Genomic DNA, 20,279 nt, shown 5'->3' with positions numbered 1-20,279 from the left:
GGGTCGCGGGGGGTAACCAAAACTATTTTCAGAATTTTTTGGGGGGAAAAAGAAGCATGTGAAAACAAATTCTGCTTCATTGCAGGTGTTACCTATTTTACAATAGTTACTTGGGACATTTTACAAGGGAAAAAGAAATAATTGAATGAGATGCAGCTAATTTTGGTGCTTCAGATTCATTCACTGGACTCTAGAGCTATAAGCCATGAATGTATCAGGAAATCTATGTGGTCAATAGCTTAAAAACTGAAGAATATACATATCTGTCTGTCTAGAAAGACTGACTGCTTGTCATTGGAATAATTTGTCAGCTCTAGCCTAACTTTCATTGGGTCATTCAAAGCTCCGTTCATTGTAAACCTTAAGATGCTTTCACAGATTTCCACAGTCTGTCCAAATCCTTGCAGGAGTTCATTAAGACCAACCAGTGATTTTTCTCTATCACACACTCAGTCACACTTTGATGCAATCTGAGGTTTAGGGCTTTGCTCAAGGGCAGTTTGACATGTAGACTGCGGAGGTCATGGATTGAACCACTAGCCTACTGATTTGCAAATGACTCCCTTACCCCAGTGATACATTTGCCTCGGGCCTACTTTTCGTAACCGTGTGGTACATGGTAAATCTCTCTGTGTGACTTATTTCATCCCGCTAGTTTTACAATCTAGCACATGGAGGAAGCAGATTCATATGGCGCAGAGAAAAGGACAATGTTAAATTAGGCCATGGCAGAAACATAATCCAGCGGTTGTAACTGAGCAGCTGTAGGAGCAAATGAGAAGGCGTCTGCTCATTCGATGTGGGAAGTAACTTACAGCTCCTAATACAGCCACCCATTAGATCATTCCTACCCTCAGGTAGTCATTTGATTACAGAGGCTGGCAAATGGGATGTCTTTGCTCAAAACCTTCTGGAATAGACAGTTTTTCCTCTGGGTGTTGCTAGTGAGATACTAAATGCTAGTGACTGGATTAGTCCCTGCTCCAGATACTCCCTTGGATAAAAATTAGCTGAAAGAAGCTGCGAACTCTTGTTTTCATGTAAAAAAAAGTCAGAACTATATTCAGCACAGAGGTAGCTTCTGTTCTGGGAAATTGGGAATGGGACACAACTAGTGCAACTACTTTGTCAAAAACTTTTAACCTAGCAACAGTTATTATGACAATCTTTCTGTAACATTAGGAGAAAACAACTGGTCAATGTTTTTGCTGTTCTTTCAAGTAATTCCATGCTTTAGTCTAGTTTCTCAAACTACTTTTGCAGATAAAACAAGGGCTAGTCAACAGCAGCTTACAAACCTTTAGGCATCAGTGAATTACTTTCACTCATTCCCTTTACGGCTCAGCTAAAACACACACCACCACAACCACATAACTGTTAGCCTTTGAGACTAACATTTGTTCGGTTAGGATCTGTTGTTTTGAGGTTTTTGTGTTATAGAATCCCATCAGTTGTCATACAATTTGATGTGGGAAATTTGTTCTCCACATTCGACCCATCCCCTGGGGAATGGTGAGCTGCAGACACAGCCGCACACGGAAACCATTTGGAGGTTTAACCCCAGTTCAACCCATAATTCTGAGTGTCAAGCAGGGAGGCACTGAGTCCCATTTTTAGCGTCTTGGGTATGACTCTGACTGGATTTGATCTTCCAGTCTCGAGACGGACGCTCTCCCACAAGGCCACTGACCTGGTCTAAATGAGGAAATTTGGACATTGCCCTATTTATTAGCTACCCACTTGAGTCAGTTCAGCATTTTAAAGGGTGACACAACAGGACAGTTGGAGGCTGACTCCACTCACCCCACATTTGAAAAATGCAAAAAAAGGGGGTGGGGCTAAGGGATGCCACACTGCATCTTCAGTAATGGAAAGTGATGCAGAGCAAAGTGATGCCAGTTTCATGCATTGACTGTATAATGTGATATAGTGTAATATTTATATGATGATAAAAGTATATGTCTATGGTTTCACCACATAACTTTCTGTGGAGGTTTGGGATGTTTCTCTGTATATAATGTCCAGTGGCAGGGGTGCAATATGAGTGTTACATAACAAATCAATGATGCCAGTGATGGGGGATACAAATTCTGGCTGGGGATACATATCTTGGCACAACACCTGACACAGCTGAGGGTTAGCAGGTCAGAAGGAGACCCATGTCTGAGAGTGGTAAAATGCCGCTAGCATCATAGCTAATAAAGGCTAAGATATTTAACAAACAATCCTGAGTGAAACGTTCTTTGCAAATCCATCACCAGGAAGGAGTTTAATGGATTTGGCACCAAATGCACTCAGTGATTTTTTTTCTAACTTTCAAGTCCACTGCTGTGCAAGCCAGTCAATATGTGACAATCAAAGGCAAAACACCTATACGAGCCATGCTAAAGCTAACAAGATAACGAACCGAATCGATTAGAGAGTCAAAGGTGGAACTTTTGTACTGGAGTTGCAGAGCATGATGATGTGAAAATGTTGAAGTGATGTGGGACTTACACCCGTTGACCAATCACAAAATTCAACTGTACTACCTCATATCAACCTGTAGGGGGCAGCACATAGACATTTTTTGACTATATTCAGAAATGTATTACGTTTATTTGAAATTGGCAAAAATTTGCCAAGAACAAACAGCATTTTAAAGCACCATTTAAACAGGCAAACAGACAAGAAAACAGTTGATTTACTGTTTGGTACCCTTTAAAGTAAAACAACACAAAATCACCACAATGATTAAAAACAACTACAAACTTCCTGTTTACAAGCCATTTTTCTCAAAGATACTTGTTTATTAGTGACATGGGCTTGATGATATGTGACGTAATCTTTAAAGTTGTATTAATTAGCCCAAAATCTTTTCCTTTCATAAAAAAACATTTGTTAAATAGAACTGTCATTGAGTGCTTGCAATGCGCACTTTAATACTTTAAACTTTTTTCATTGTTTTAGGATATCAATTATATAAAATATTGAAGTTTTTCGATGGCAACCACAAAGACCATGTGAAGTCAGACCATCAGACTCCATCTATTGTGTGTTTAATTCCATTCTGGGTGATGGGGATGCTGGAGCCTATCCAGCTACTAAAGGGCAAATACTGGGTACACCCTGAATAGTTCAAACCAACACAGAACATCATCCGACTGTTTCTTAATAGTTCATTCAACAATTGAGATTATAGCCGATAATCGCAAGTGAGATTCAACTAAGGCATGCTAAACAAAATTACACATGACCTTTTTTTTTCTCTAAAACTCAAACTTATGATACAATTTTAATAGATCAGGTATCTATCTGCTTGTACATTTGACTATGAGTTTTTGTCGAGCCATGATGAAATAATTTGTTACTTCCTCTAGATGCAACCAGTTGTCATCACTAGTTGGCATCTGTGAAATTGACCATTCTCCAAACTATTGTTAGGGACTTTTCCTTCTGTTACATTTAAGTGCAAGTCTGTAGGTGGATGTTGTTATGTTAGGCATGTTATTGTTCTAAAAAAATAGTGTGGGCAGGTTGGAAGTGTCAAAACAAGCAAGTTTTCACTGCTGAAGATTAAATCGTAACAAGAAGAGCTGTGTCACTCACTTCTCTAGTCTGTGTTAATGGGGCAGCTGAAACTTTGGTACAAAGTTTTTACACCTCAACTCACGTCAACATTTTTAAAGACAGAGTAAGTAACAAATAGGCTAGAAAGTAACATATAATTGCTATTTTAATGGTCATTTTAAACACATTTTTTCTGTTTTCTGGTATAAAACTTTGAAACTCGTGTAAATAAATGCCAAAACTATGACTTGTTTCTTGAAGCATTGAAACTGTCAAATATGTCAAAGAATGTAAAGTGCACAGGTAAGGCAAAAGTACCAAAAAACACTTAAATAAAATGTTTTAAAAGTTGAAAATCCAAAGTCTGTTCAGTGATGCTGATAAAATTATTAAAAGAACCATGAATGTAAAATGCTGGTATATTTAAACTTCCTACCAAGTCAAGTCCTTAGGTTAACATGACCTGAAGGATTTAGCTCAGTTCTTCCAAGAGCGGATCGGTACATTAAAAATAAATCAAAGTTTAAGATGTATTCCATGCAACATTGGAGCAAGACACACATTTGCTTCATACCAGCACATATAATTTCGACACATTTAATGATGGAGTAACTTCACTGATTAATCCCAGTCATTTCCATTTTGTCTGTCTTTGTGGACTTAGCCAGCAGAGAAAAACTGTCTTCCTAACTTTATTAATGTTTCAGTCCAGTGAATAAATCTCTGAGTACATATGAAAGACAGAGTGACTGTTTGAGTGTCCCACAGCTCACCTACATCTATATTCTGGATCAAATGTTTCATCTGTTCACTACGGTCATGCTGGGTCTTGTGGCCGGTACTGAACACCTACATAGGTGTGGACGCACTATTCTCAGTTGTGCTCTACACTTCTGTTCATTTTTTGTACACCTGAACTAAATGTGTCCAGAAAAGAAAGGACTCTCATTTAAACTGGTAGTTGATCACTATATATACCACTGACACCAATGTTAGTAATTATACTTTGAAAGCTGAGGTTACAACTGTCAACAGCTCTCCATTACTTGTGCACATGCCAGACTCTCAAAATAAAAGTATGATAATCTCAACAGATAGACAAAACTGTGCAGCATTATTGCTGCTTTGTGCAGATCTGCAGAATGTCAGCTTTTACATGAGCTGTAGTAAAGCAAAACATCTGAATTCAGGCATGTGCACTAATAAAAATTGGCTCAAAACTGAGAGCACGGACACTACAAGGATCTTCCTCAACTGTAAATGCGATCAAGACATGGAGAGTCAAAGCTTACTTGATAAAACAAGTGCACTACAGCTGTTTTATTTGTTGCAAGACAATATTTATTCAATATTCTTGAATAACTACTGACTGAGAAAGTATCCATGCATTCCAGTCAGTTGAATCTATCCACTGATGCACAACAATGTAGTGCTTGTTATTTTTTTAATTTCTAATTTCACATAAACCCAACCACTGTGACATGACACGTTGTGCTTGAACATTACTGCTGTGAATCACGCACCATAAACCCAAACGAGGATACTTTACAGCACAAGAGAAGACATGTAACTCTAATATGCTGCCACAGAGGCGAGGAGAAATCCCAAAGCACAGATCATCTATAACTGGACATGCTGACATGGACAATTAATATTTCACAAAGAAAAATAAAATCCAAGTAGCTATAAAAGGATTGACTACTCATTTAAAAGTTGACATTGTAGGTGGAGAATCACAAATTACTTGTGTTATATTCAACAAAGTGCTTTAAATAAATACCCTGTCTAAAAATACACAAATTGTTTCTGCTTCACGACTTTCTCTGCAGCTCTTTATAACAGTCCAGTTGGTTAAGACCACTATCATGGATCAGATTTTACTGAATAAATAATTATATTTTTACACAAAAACTTGCATACCTGAATAAATGAATGAATAGATTACAGACAAAAGTTTTGCTACTTACTTAAAACCCCTTTTACTACAATTACTCAATTAAAATTGTGTAACAAACATCTTAAAATATGTTAGTAGTTAGAAAATAGTTCTGATTACCAGTTGTACAATTCACCACTTCAGTTTAAGTGAACGGGTTTGAATGTGGCTCCTTCTAGGTTTTGATCAGTAGAAAAGTCCAAATGGCTCTTTTACTATAAAGGTTGCTGACCCCTGGTGTAGGTAAATAATAATATTCATCTTCCTAATCCGTTGTGTTAGGTACTGGTGGTGAAGGATCCAATATGCAGGGGACCAGTCTTGATTGGTACATTTTTGGTGACCTCAATGAATGATAAAATATGAGGAAAACCAAAAGGGTGATGATACAGATGTCCCGACAACCCCACACTTAAACACATTGTGGGAAAATAGCATAAATTAACACGGCTGTGAACCAACAGTGGAACTAGAGTGACAGGGAAACGCACAAAACCTAAACTCTGAACATGGCAAGAACCAAGAAAACACAACCAAAAGGATAAAAAATTGGCACAATCCCCTACACTTTGACAGTGCAAAATGACATTTTGACCACAATGATGTGTTTACAAGGTAGACTTCATTTTCGCTGTAAACTTTTCTGTGCATTTCTGTGTGGAATTGCAGATGTTGCCAGCAAATGTTGCAATGATTCCAAGACCGGGCCCTCTGGGGGCTCTCGCACAAATGTCTGGCAGCAGCCACCACATTCCCCCAGACTGGCAACAGATGCAGCTGTTGAAAGCCCTACTTATGGAAATATGTCCAATGGTCCACACATCTCACTTTAAAACTTTTGAGCTTCTCACTTTCAACCTTTTTGGATGTAAAAAAAAATAGTGATAATCCTACTGGTTTAATTCAAGAGATTTCTACACAAAATATATGGACAAAATGTTTGCTGGCATCCAGCGTAGAGGTTATCAAACAGAAATATGTGCATAAACATAAACATTCTTTAGTTATCCTCCAAATGGCAAATCAGATCAGTGTCCCCACAATTTTGTCCTACTATGATCAGTGAATAAAGTGGATGGTGCACTCTTAGTTGGTGGAGTTGAAGAGTAATTGGTAAAATGAAAGGAGAAGCAGTACTGATCCCTGATGGGAACCACTGTGGTTTTCCCATCTGCTGTGAATCTTTTAACCTTGCACGCCCCAGATTGGTGTGTAATATTTAAAGCATGTAGAGAACCTAATAAAGCATAGAAATGCAACAGTGGAAGAAAAAAAGAAAACTGACTGACTCTGCTCAATTTGGGTATACACAGAGCTAAACAAAAACTAGAAAAATATTGGCATTGCTCCATGATGATTAACAAATAACCTACCATTAGAATCATTGGAGTCCTATTTTTGCTTTATATTTAATTTTATTCAGATTAAAAATTGCAAAAAGAAATCATGCTGTTTACTCTGAGCCATATAGCCAGACACTTCATTTTACAATTGCTCAAATTATTTGTTCGCTGGTACTTTGTGGCCCCTTCACATATTAAATGCACACTGCAGTCATCATTTATTAATATAGTTTTAATATGGCTTCACAGCTTGTGATTTTTCTACAGCCCACCTAGCGACCTCCTGCTGACCTTTTCTCCAGTTTGGCTGTGTTTTTGTGAGTGTGAGCATATTTGGAAGCTTGTCTCTTGGCTTGCTTTACCTTGGTGGCTGTGGACTTAGGATTCATCATCATCATTCACAGCACACACGAGCAATATAAGGCCAGAGGGCTGGATCTGGCCCAGGGAGCATCTAAATCTGGGTCCCAACATGTTCAAAAAAAAAAAAAAAAAGATTTTTTTAAGGCCAGCAATTACTTTCAATCCTTGAGGCAAAACTCAGAGAAGATTTACACTGACAATTTACTTGATTTGACAATGAATGCTGTCCAAATTTATATTTCAGTTAAACAAACTGAAGCCCTTCCCATTAAAAATATTCATTGAAAAGTAATAAAATGTACTATACAAATATTTTTTTGTTAAAACAACATATTTTGTAATTACACTCAAAATGTGTAATGATGGAAAGACTAAACAAGAAAATACATTTTCTATGTAATTGGCAGAGTATTTTTAAAAAAGCAGTGATTTCTCTAAGAATATACAGTATTTTCCTGACTATAAGTCACAAAAGCAAAAAATGTCTAATCAAGAAGAAGAAAACCAAATATAAGTCGTTCTGGAGTATAAGTCGCACTTTTGGGAGAAAAGTGTATTGTTTTAGAACAAATCCACCAAGTCCAACTATAAAATAAATAAATGAAAAAACAAGAATACTAATCTTTTGATCTGTGTAAGAAAAAATATCAAAGTTTAAGAGGAAAACAATCAGATTCTCTTCTTTGTTTGTTTTGGGCGATACTTTATCTGCAGCTGTCTGTAGCAAATACTTCGGCTGCAGCGCCCTCTAGGAGTCGTTAGAGGAAACAAGAAACAAAATACATACATTTTCGACACATGCCCGAAGTAGAAATCATACTTTTTCCATGATTAAACTTTTCAAAACGTGTGACTTCCTTATGACTGTCGTTTTGCCTGCTTCTATAGTATTTTGCAAATGACGCTTGTGCTGCTTAGAGAATTCAGCAACAGGAAGTGATGGTTTTCCTAAATACATGAAAAGCCACTAAGTTTCACAGAGTGGCATCCCCAATTAAAGATGTACATATTCAAGGGGGGGTTGGGGAAGGAGGGCTATGCATAGCTGATCCTCCTCCTTCAGTGAAATGGTGATGTTTTATGAGTGTGATGAATATTTTAACTTTTGAGTCAAAAACACGACTCTAAATGAGTCGAAACGTACTTCAGCTTCAATTTAAATATGCAGGAGCTGTGAAAGACATGGTGGGAGCCAAACAAGGGGCGTGTTTGCGATGTGCATTCCTCTCATAGTTATCATGATAATCATCATGCTGTGTCTGTTTTTTGAAGGTATAAACAACCGACTTCTGTTTGTTTTTCTTTGAGGGAAGACACTACAAGTGTGCATTATGGCTGTGGCTCATGTGGAATCATCAAAGTCAGACTGAAAACAGAAATCGAGAAAAAAATTAACATTTTAGTAAACTCTACAACTTAAAACATCACAACCAGTGAGCCATCCTGTAAAAAAATATGTCATCATCATACAGCCGTTATCAGTTCTTCAACAGATACCTATCAAGCTATTAAATGGTGGTACTTCATCAGTAATAAGGCAGAATGTATGTTTTTTTCACTTAATGAGAGCTTTGCTCTTCTGATTTGATCATTTCATTTGTAGCACTGCTGTTTTTTTCTCCCAAATTATAGTTTTTCTACATTTATAATAAGATTTTCAGTGCATATTTAATTTTGTTTTATGCTATGGTGTCACTGTTCTCTGAGCGACTGAAAAACAAAAGCATTTTTCTCTTGGCAATTGATAGCGTACATTAATCAATCCACTATTAATTCAATCCATCAATCAGTCCAAAAATGTTTATTTATATTTTTAGTCTTTAAGAGCCCCCTGGAATAAATGATAGATGTGTCCATCTACATTACAACAATTACCTGTAGTCATTAGATCAGCTGGATTGCAAATACAAGCAATTAAGATGGGAAATTTATGTTGCAGCACAATGAGATTAAAGTCCATTAGAATGGTGTTTTGTTTCTTTTTTAATTCTGTTTGAAGGGGTCTTTAAGCCAATTACTCATTAGGCATCAGCAAGGTACAAGTTTACCATGTATTACTAGCAGCTTTTTTTCTATGTAAATAGAATTTACAGTTTTACAGGGAGAAAGAAGACTTGAGAGGTTTTACTACAGAGTTATATTAACATAGAAGTCCTGAGTCCATGTCCTAAGCTCAGGATAAATAACAATCAGGTTAAACTGACAGTTAACGGTGATGCTTTTCTTTAAAAACATCAGTCAATATGTCAACAAAAATATTTCAATTTTTAAATGAACTAAATTCAAAAATGTGTTTGTACCTGGACCCAGTGCATGCATTCTGGAGTGTTTAAAAACATAGTTTTGTCTAATTTTTAGGTGGTTGAAGCACATTTCTTCTGACACGCTCTAAGCCTGCTGGTCAAAGTGTGCTCACCTGTCTGTGTGTGTAATGTGTGGTTCTGCCTTTGCTCTCTTGAAATTATGTTCACCTTGTAAAGATTTTTTTTTTTTTTTACTTCGATGTTATCAAACATTCTGAATTTTAAATGAATGCTTAATTCTTTAAACAACCACTCTGATGAAAATGGTGTTTTTTGTGCTTTGAACATATACATAATACATAATTCATGTATAATTCTGATAATGAAGGACATATATAAAGAGAATAAACTTAAAATTTGCAGTTTTGAGTATTTCTTTATTCGAGTTGCTGTGAATGAGGAGCAGACAAAAAGAATGGAAAATTAGTTTTTTTTTTCTTTTGGTAACGTAGAAAGAAAAGCTGGGTGGGCTATAGGCTCCTTTCTCCTCATCATTTTGAAGCATCCACTTGGACAACTAGATCCATGTACATCTATGTTTTCCCCGTCCGAGTTGGCATCTGGCTCGGAACTGTACAGCTTGATACTTCAGTATTACTCGCCATTTTTGTTACACTGGTAATGTTAGGTCTGGTATTTGATCGGTATTTGATTCTCCCTTTATTTAATTGAATAAGGGGGGAATACTGTACTGTTGCTCTGCAGATATTATGTCCTAGAAAATGGCATGTTTTTTTGATTTTGGCTAAAAACAGCAACATTAAAATTAAATGACCACTGACGCTTTGAAAAAAAGCTCAAAAGAAAGTCCGAGTGGGTCTCTAACAGCTGTGTGTCCATGATATAAAAAAAATAATATCTTTAGCAGTGAGCATAGTACTTTTTTATCACTAGTCATTTTTTTGAAATGATAAATCCTGGCTGGAAAAAGGTGAAGCTGATGTCTCCCCAAGAAACCTAAAGAAAATGCTTTACTGCAACTTTGATGCAATACTCAACAATTTCAGGCTTTTTTCCCATACCCACACACACACACATTTTGTACCCCCTCTCACAAAACAACATATAATATTTTTACAGTTCTTGTCTTGAAACTATTAACTCTAAGCCTCCCACTTCTTATTATTTTCCATTGCATGCTTAAAAATCCGCTCAGCTCAAAGACAGAAGCAACACCATCTCACCTTTTTCTGGCTCTGTAACCCAGGAGGCTCTTTTCTCACCCAGCTGCCACTCATTTCTGTAACAAACAAACAACAAACCTCAGCAGAGTTTTGGGTAAGCACTTTTTTATTTTGCTGACTGCAAAAGTCTTTCACAAAAGACCAACCAAGCTTGGTTCAGTTACTAGATTAGATAAACCACACAAGCACACCCAGAATACGAGCTAAAATGTATGTGCAAAGATTTATACTTTTTTAAGTAGATGTAGCTACTGTATAGGTTTGTGTCAAAACTCAATACTGGCCAGAAAAAATAAATTATATTATTTTGGATTGTGACAGAAAAAGGCTAATGCCGATTTACCTGTGAACTACATTAAAATAAAATGGATAGTTACATGAAACAAATAAGTAAATCACAAAGCCAATAAAATAAATAAATATATTAGCCACATAATAGCAAAAGCATATATGAGAAAAAATGAAACAGGTAAACTTTTAAGGCAGCGAGTATGTGAGGTGTCTTTTTATTGGCTTTCCAGAAGTTGAGCACTGGGCCTCACTTAGATCTGACCACACGCTATAAAGGTTAAACTAACTTTAACTTTCTGAGAGTGTTAATCACAGAAGACCTGTGTTGGACTGTAAGAACAAATAAATATAAAGATATTTCCCTTTGAGAATTAATCAATTTTAAAGTGGACTAAACAAACAAAAATAAAAACAGTGATAACTTTTTCTACTACGATGGAGTATTAAGGCCTCCATGAAAGATAAAAAAAAGCAAAATAAAGTAATAAAATAATGAGGAAAATGTCATTTTTTTGGTAAATATTTGACTCTGACATTTTGATTTTATTTTTTATTTACAAAGAAAAATTCTTACTTTTTGAAAGTAACGTTGTAACTTTATGCAAATAAAATTGTACAATTGGGCTGCCACAATTGGTCAATTAGTCACAACTTTGTTGACCATTGAAATAGTTGAAGTTTTTTTTTTATAGTAGATTAGTTTTTTTTATTTTTTTTTAAATCTCAAAACTACAGTGAGTGCTTCCTAATGCTGCATCTGCCATTGTCTTTGACACTCGTGCACAGTAGTGTTGATTTGGGTCAGTAGTGGTGTCACAGGGAGTTATAAGAAGGTCCAGGTACCGTAAGAACACGCCAACGGAGCTTGAAAGTGGGAAATCAAGGGAGATGAAGTCTTTCAGCAAGTCATGTAGAAATGATAATTTTCCTGGCTACAAGCAAGAACATTGGACAGTTTGGGATTATTTTGTTTGTCCTTTAAGCTTCATGATATATTGTTTCTAAAGGTCATGTCTGTGTACCTTGAGTGCATAGCAATCAAACTTTTTTTTTTTCTACCACATTAAAGAAAAAAAAAACCTCAGTTATTGATTTTTAGTTTCTTGATTTTTTTTTTCATCTTCCTAAACCTCTTCTACGCATCAATTTCCTTTGTTTTTTTTCCATATTCTTGAATTTTGCTTTCTTCTTTGTGGACGTTTGGCTCATTAACTTCATTCTCTTTTCTCTTGGCCTTTCACTCGCAATGTTTTTTTTGTTTTTGTTTTACTTTAGGGTTAGAAAAGTTTGGGAAGATTTAGCAGTATATACTGCAAAAAGTGAAACATTGGATCACTTAACAAAAGTCCTGTAATTTTTTACATTTGAAATTATAAGTCCTCATCAAATTAAAATTTTGATTGATGGTTTGCTCAAATTAAAAATGTAAACAGATAAAAACTAATATTTTTAATTGTAACAAATTACAGAGCTTTTGATAATTGCTCCAATGTTTCAGTTATTAGGTTGAAACTGATGCATATCCATAGTAAAACCAGCGACTTTCGGACCTGAAGGATCTTTCTGCAGTCTCAGTAAAACCAACACAAGCTTGTGTGTTTGTGTTGTGTTCATATGTCCCTCCGCAGAGCCACCCTGCTCACCACCGTGGTGTGTTTTTCAAAATCCTTCTGACATGAGCTTGGAGCCATTGTAAAGGTGGTGCAACAAGCAAATGAACAAGGCAATGGGTGCAGCACGCCAGCCAGTCGAACGACCGTGAGAGAAGTCGTACGTGACCACCCCAACAGGAGGGTTTTAAGCCCTGCCTGGTGTGTAAGCAGCATGCAGGAGACGTTTAGATAGGAGTCCTGGCCTCTGCTCTTAGCGTTATAAGGAGCCTGACCAGGAGAGTGTAGCGCACCCTGGGAGAAGATTGCTGCTGCTACGGAGGGACTGCTAAGGAACCGCTGCTGGGGCTGTTTTAATAGATTTTATTCAGACGTGGACTTTAACTATTTATTTGTATTGATTTCAGTAGAGCTTTTATCGGTCTGGTGTTTTACTGGTTTCATGCTCTCTGGTTCATGAGTAAGGTGGATTAAAAGAACCCATTTTTTTGTATTCTATCTTTTGTACTTTACCCCCCCCGGTTTACAAGCATGACAAGTTTTTGACAAGTCAGAAAGTGACTTGTCAACCTTAAAAGCATGAGAATCTGGTAGGCCTAAGGCTTGTTTTTCCTTTTGTTCGTTTCTGCTTTCTCCTTTCCAGGAAACTGCGGGAGGAGTTCAGCGCTTCGCAGAAATGCTCTACACTTGCAGAGGATCGCTAAACAAAAAGTCTGCCTGCAAAGTTTTAGCATTTCTTCTAACCCAGGGTCTACAACCTCAGGCTCGGAGCCACATGTGACTCTTATATCCCTCTATTGTGGTCGTTTGGCTTTGAAGAAAAATAGTTTTGTAATTTTAGTTCATTTGATTTAGTTAATTAAGTTTCGTCATTTATGTTAACTTTTTTTTTCATAACTGATTAAAATAATGGTAAAATGTATATCACTGCGGTTTATTATTAGAATAAGTCTTCTTCTTTTCCTTTCGGCTTTTCCCTTCAGGGTTCGCCACAGCGAATCAGTTTCCTCCATCTAAGCCTGTCTTCAGCATCCTCCACTCTAACACCAGCCACCTTCATGTCTTCATTCACTGCATCCATAAACCTCCTCTTTGGTCTTCCTCTAGACCTCTTTCCTGGCAGCTCTAGACTCAGCATCCTTCTACCAATATATTCACTGTCTCTCCTCTGAACATGTCCAAACCATCTCAGTCTGGCCTCTCTGACTTTATCTCCAAAACCTCTAACATGTGCTGTCCCTCTGATGTATTCATTCCTGATCCTATCCATCCTGGTCACTCCCAAAGAGAACCTCAGCATCTTCATCTCTGCTACCTCCAGCTCTGCTTCCTGTCTTTTCTTCAGTCCCACTGTTTCTAGTCCAAACAACATGGCTGGTCTCACCACAGTCTTGTACACCTTTCCTTTCATTTGTGCTGAAACTCTTCTGTCACACATCACACCTGACACTTTTCTCCACCCATTCTAACCTGCTTGCACTCTCCTCTTCACTTCTTTTCCACACTCTCCATTACTCTGTACTGTTGACCCTAAATACTTAAACTCCTCCTCCTTCTTTATCTCTTCTCCCTGTAACCTCACTCTTCCACTCTGGTTCCTCTCATTCACACACATGTACTCTGTCTTACTGCGGCTAACCTTCATTCCTCTCCTTTCCAGGGCAAACCTCCACCTCTCTAACTCCACCTCCACCTGTTCCCTGCTCTCACTACAAATCACAATATCATCTGCAAACATCATAGTCCATGGTGATTCCTGTCTAACCTCATCCGTCAGTCTGTCCATCACCATTGCAAACAGGAAGGGGCTCAGAGCTGATCCCTGATGTAATCCCACCTCCACCTTGAACTCCTCTGTCACCCCTACAGCACACCTCACCACTGTCTTACAGCCCTCATACATGTCCTGCACTGCTCGGACATACTTCTCTGTCACTCCAGACTTCCTCATACAATACCATAGTTCCTCTCTGGGCACTCTGTCATAAGCTTTCTCCAGATCTACAAAGACACAGTGGAGCTCTCTCTGACCTTCTCTGTACTTCTCTATCAACATCCTCAAAGCAAATGTTGCATCTGTAGTGCTCTTTCTTGGCATGAAACCATACTGCTGCTCACAAATGTTCACTTCTGCTCTTAGTCTGGCTTCCACTACTCTTTCCCACACCTTCATTGTATGGCTCATCAGCTTTATTCCTCTGTAGTTACCACAACTCTGCACATCTCCCTTATTCTTAAAAATGGGCACCATCACACTTCTCCTCCATTCCTCAGGCATCTTCTCACCACCTAAGATCCTGTTGAACAACCCGGTCAAAAACTCCACTGCCATCTCTCCTAGACACTTCCATACCTCCACAGGTATATCATCAGGACCAAGAGCCTTTCCACTCTTCATCCTCTTCAAAGCCCCTCTCACTTCACCTTTACTAATCTTTCTTACTTCCTGCTCCACAACCGTCACCTCTTCTACTCTTTGTTCTCTCTCATTCTCTTCATTCATCAACTCTTCAAAGTATTCTTTCCATCTTTCCATTACACCACTGACACCTGTCACCACATTACCATTCCTATCCTTGATCACCCTAACCTGCTGCATGTCCTTCCCATCTCGATCTCTCTGCCTTGCTAGTCTGTACAGGTCAGTCTCTCCCTCCTTACTACCCAACCTAGCGTACAAGTCATCATAAGCTCTTTGTTTGGCCTTTGACACCTCTACTTTCACCTTACGCTGCATCTCCCTGTACTCCTGTCTACTCTCCTCAGTCCTCTCAGTGTCCCACTTCTTCTTAGCTAGTCTCTTACTCCGTATACACTCCTGCACCTCCTCATTCCACCACCAAGTCTCCTTATCAACTCTCTTTCCTGATGACACACCAAGTACACTCCTACCTGTCTCCCTGATCACATTAGCTGTAGTTATCCAGTCATCTGGGAGTACCTCCTGACCACCCAGAGCCTGTTTCAACTGTTTCTTAAAAGTCATGCAACAATCTTCTTTTTTCAGCTTCCACCAGTTTGTCCTCTTCTCTGCCTTTGCCCTCTCTTTCTTCATCTTCTTCACCACCAGAGTCATTCTACACACCACCATCCTGTGCTGTCTGGAAACACTCTCACCAACCACTACTTTACAGTCACTGATCTCCTTCAGATTACACCGTCTACACAAGATGTAGTCTATCTGTGTGCTTCTACCTCCGCTCTTATAGGTCACTCTATGTTCCTGTCTCTTCTCAAAGAATGTATTCACTATCGCCATTTCCATCTTTTTTGCAAAATCAACCACCATCTGTCCTTCTACATTCCTCTCCTGGATACCAAACCTGCCCATCACCTCCTCATCACCTCGGTTTCCTGCACCAACATGACCATTGAAATCTGCACCAATGACAACTCTCTCATTTCCAGGGATGCTCATCATCACTTCATCAAGATCCAACCAGAACTTCTCCTTCTCTTCCAGCTCACATCCTACCTGTGGGGCATACCCACTAACAACATTGAACATGACACCCTCCATTTCTATCTTCAGACTCATCACTCTATCTGACACTCTTTTTACCTCCACAACACTCCTAACAAACTCCTCCTTTAGGATAACTCCTACTCCATTTCTCTTCCCATCTCCACCATGATAGAACAACTTGAACCCTGCTCCTAAACTTCTAGCCTTGCTACCTTTCCACCTGGTCTCCTGGACACACAGTATGTCTACCTTTCTCCTCTGCATCATGTCCACTAACTCTCTACCCTTTCCTGTCATAGTTCCAACATTCAAAGTCCCAACTCTCAGTCCAACACTAGTGACTTTCCTCTTCTCTCTCTCCCTACGAACCCGCCTTCCTCCTCTCCTTCTTCCACCAACAGTAGTCCAATTTCCACCAGCACCCTGTTGGTGAACAGCACCGATGGCGGTCGTTGTTAACCCAGGCCTCGACCGATCCAGTATGGATTTCGTAGGTCTGATTCGCATATTTGATTTGGCAAGATTTTACGTCGGATGCCCTTCCTGACACAACCCTCTGTATTTATCCGGGCTTGAGACCGGCACAATGAGACCCTGGCTTGGGCCCCCTCGTGGCTACATTATTATTAGAATAAGTCTAAAACCCATATTTAAACATTTATGTCACTGAATAAAATCAAAAACAATACATGACGTCAAATTACAGAATAAAATGTAATAATTGAATAGGAGCAGAAAGCAGAAAACCTATATTATCTGCCGCTATCATTAAATCATCAAAAAGTAAATTAAGGTACATCCAATATATACATACAGTATTTACTTACACATATACCTATTACACAAACCCTTATTTAATCGTATTTACCTACACTAATCTTTAATTTAATCCTGTCAAGTTCAGTAGAATCTTCTACTTAAAGTGTTATCATTCAGTTTTGCTTGATACATAATTCTACATTCTATGTATAATTCTTGCCTTGCATCTCTTTAAAAAAATACTTTTAAAAGTGGCAATTGTGTGTTTGTGTTTTTAGCTTCTTTGTCCACATTATTCTATATGTTAGATTTGTATACTGAAATAGATCTCTCCAATGCCTTTTTTCTAAATCTTGGTTTTCTAAACATTTCATGTCTTTAAATCAATATGACTTGTAAATTGAGGTGTAACTATGTCATGTCTGCCTTGTATATTCATTTGAGAATTGTGTAATTAGCTGCATCACAAACATTTTGTATTTTTCAAATTACTGAATGATGGATCAGATGAGTCTCTGTTTTTACCTACTATAACAATTCTTATTGGGGTTTTTTTTTGTGTTTTTTTTGTATTGTTAAGACTTGCATTAAGTAAGATTTATACGTATACAAATTTCTAAGCAATGTTGTAGGAATCAGAGAGTTATAGGCCTCTAATAAATGGCATTAAAGTCCCCCTTTGATATTTTTTTTTATTTTGAAAAAAAATGTTCCCATTAGTGTTTTCATTATGATTATGAAGTTTATAACCAAAATCCCACAACCTAAATGGCTTAAAAAGCCATTTTTCACGTTGATCTGAAGCCTAAATTTCCAAAATCTCCTCTGAGGAGGCGTGGTTTTTGGTACTAAACTGAGTAGCCCCGCCTCTAACCTCTCATCCATGTTTTATTTATGCCCTTCTTTAGTTTGTCTTTTTTATTTCCAGTTTTTTCATTGTCTTGTTAATATTTTGATGAAGGAGCTGTATGTTGTATTTTTATAATTTACTTAAACTTTAACTTAGTCTTATTGTCTGCTGCGTCCAGTTGTTAACGTTAGTAATTTAATTTACATGCATAGATTTTTTTCCAGAGAGAAGGAAAAAAAAGCATTTTTAATTTAAGTAATTCTGCTGCAGCGATTTTTATTTGACACAGGTTGTTTGTTGTTTTGAAAAAAACTTGTATGTAATGGTTTCCGAAGTAAAAGATGTTGCAATTTTTATGTTAAAAAATATAAGATTGGTATACATTAATTCTTGTGAATATTTAAAAGCCAATAAATTGGATTATTGGTCACAAAAATATAATGTTTTTTTTTTTTTGTTGTTGCTTTTTTTTTCTCAATTGGTGAGGTGAGGGATTGCAGACCCTTGTCCTAACTTCTTGATTTGGGTCTATAGGTCTTATCTGGGTTTTATGTTAGCGCAAATACACTTCATATACATTTTTATTCATCCAGCATGACTTTTGTTGAATTAAATTAAAACTATTTTCTAGGTTAAGCTGTTTAGAGCTACCTCTTTTGGCGTGATGTTTTTTTTTTTTTTTTTGTCTGAAATCTCTACAGTGAGGTTTGTATCAAATGATACTCATTTGTGTCAATTAGAGCATTTTATACAAGAACACTGAATTTAATACAAAAAAAGCTCTCCATTACTCTGCTGTGCACAACAGAGCTATTATATATAAAGTTGCATCTGTGCCTGCAAATGCTTAATTCGCTTCATATTTTATAAAGGTGTATACAGAGTTAGTGTAAAAAGTTGCATGCATAGGGGATTTTCTTTCTTCTGCTACTAATGTGATTTTAACTGTGATTGATGGAGCAACAACCAGCGGGCTAAAAACAAGTCTGCCGTCAGACAGTAGCGTTTGGCAAAGTGCATTTACAACACGCCAAAGAACACAAAACAGCAGTTCAATGACAAGCTTGGAGAAAGCCAGCACTTTGCTGGTAGATGAGGAGACTGACAGTAATAAACAGCTTTAACTGCCAGCATACATCCGGCTGATTGAATCTGATCATCTGAGATGGGAGCGGCTTTTTTAGAAAGCAGAGCCACTGCACTGAAGCAGCTCAAAGTCACTGATACTTTTCAGACCAGGAGAGTCTGGTGACCTCAGTTTGAAACCTCAGTTCCACTTTAATCACACCAAACGAAGATCATTTAGGGGCAATTTAGTGGAATGAGTAGCCAGCAGGAAGATGAAGAAAATCCAGCCTTTCGTCCTCTCATTATCACATATTGTGAGATTTAGTCTCACTTTTTTAGTGCTTCCCTACACTTTAGTTCAACTTGAAAATATTTGAAGTATTATGTCACTAACCCCTTTTGGGTGCTAGAATTATCCTTGAAAGAGGGAGTTTTAATTTCTTTATGATTTTTTTGTTGTTTTGTTTTAAACTTTGTCACAAGTTTTACACGTGTGTTCCAAACTTTCTCCAGCTCAACAGCTTTAGGCAATTTTTATATTGAAATATCTCAGAATTACTGCAAAGAAAAACAGTAATTCTGCCATATACGTGGCCCAGAAGAAAAACCAAGACTCATCTGAACTTGCCGACTTAAGTCAGCTTCACTTGAAGCTAAACTAGCTCTTCTGAATTTGGATAATACAGTAGATTTGCATAAGCAATGACAAAGTCTAAAATAGTGTTATATCTACTTACATACCATGTGATTTAATGTTTCTTGATGATTCCAAATAACCTGAATCTACTTTGGAACTATGTAAATATCTGATCTTAAATGATATAAATTTGCTTTCCCCCTTTCCTGTGTCTGACATGTCTTTATGGATGTAAGCTTCTTTTGATTGTATTGAACATGAATGATTATTTCTTGATTGTTTAAAATAAACCATTTCTACTCTAGTCGAATCTGATCTAATCTGAACTAATCTAATCTGTTCAGATTTTAGATCAGTTTTAGTATAACTTTGTGTAGCGACTTCATTGTTAAAGTAGCCCTCAGTTTTAAAGTCAGATCCTCTGCTTTCTCCTCTTTTTTGTTCTTTATTTTTTACATTTTTCTGAAATTATAAAAAAAAAGAAAAAATATAAAAAATCTGCAATTACTTTATTTATGTAGGCTTGAAGGTGTTTTGAATCTCCAGCCATCCTTGTCCTGAAATAAAGACAAAAAAACGTGTGATGGTGGGCATATACTAATAATATCTAAATTCCTGTAAATGTATACATTATTTATGTTTTTTAACTACACAGTCTTCTTAATGAAGCCCTTAATGTGGAAATGCATTAACGAGTCATCTATTAAAATTTTACCTTTTTTAAAAGCACTTGTAAAGGAGAATAAGTGGCTGCACCTGCCAACCACAGTTACCTACCAGCCATGGAGATGACCTTAGTTCCCTCACATCCTACACTGCTTCTCTTTCAAGTTTAACATCAGGGAGACCATTTCTGCTTGATGTTGTGCCAGTAGGCTGGGTTTCTCAGGTCATGTTTTTGCTAAATCTGTAGGAATAAT

At 37.4% G+C, this 20,279-nt stretch overlaps 1 long non-coding RNA gene across 1 annotated transcript; it reads right to left on the bottom strand.

The window, feature by feature from the left end:
• Positions 1 to 7,042: 7,042 nt before the first annotated feature.
• LOC118599552 lies at positions 7,043 to 20,279 on the bottom strand. The gene is made up of 3 exons (XR_004948949.1): positions 19,868 to 20,279; positions 10,679 to 10,734; positions 7,043 to 7,288 (listed from the first exon to the last, which is right to left on the bottom strand). It is a non-coding gene; the product is annotated as an uncharacterized LOC118599552 (long non-coding RNA).

The sequence above is a fragment of the Oryzias melastigma genome, linkage group LG13 (genome assembly GCF_002922805.2).
Source record: "Oryzias melastigma strain HK-1 linkage group LG13, ASM292280v2, whole genome shotgun sequence".
NCBI lineage: Eukaryota > Metazoa > Chordata > Actinopteri > Beloniformes > Adrianichthyidae > Oryzias > Oryzias melastigma.
The sequence above is the reverse complement of the archived record's forward strand: the minus strand, read 5'-3'. Positions and strand labels throughout refer to the sequence as shown.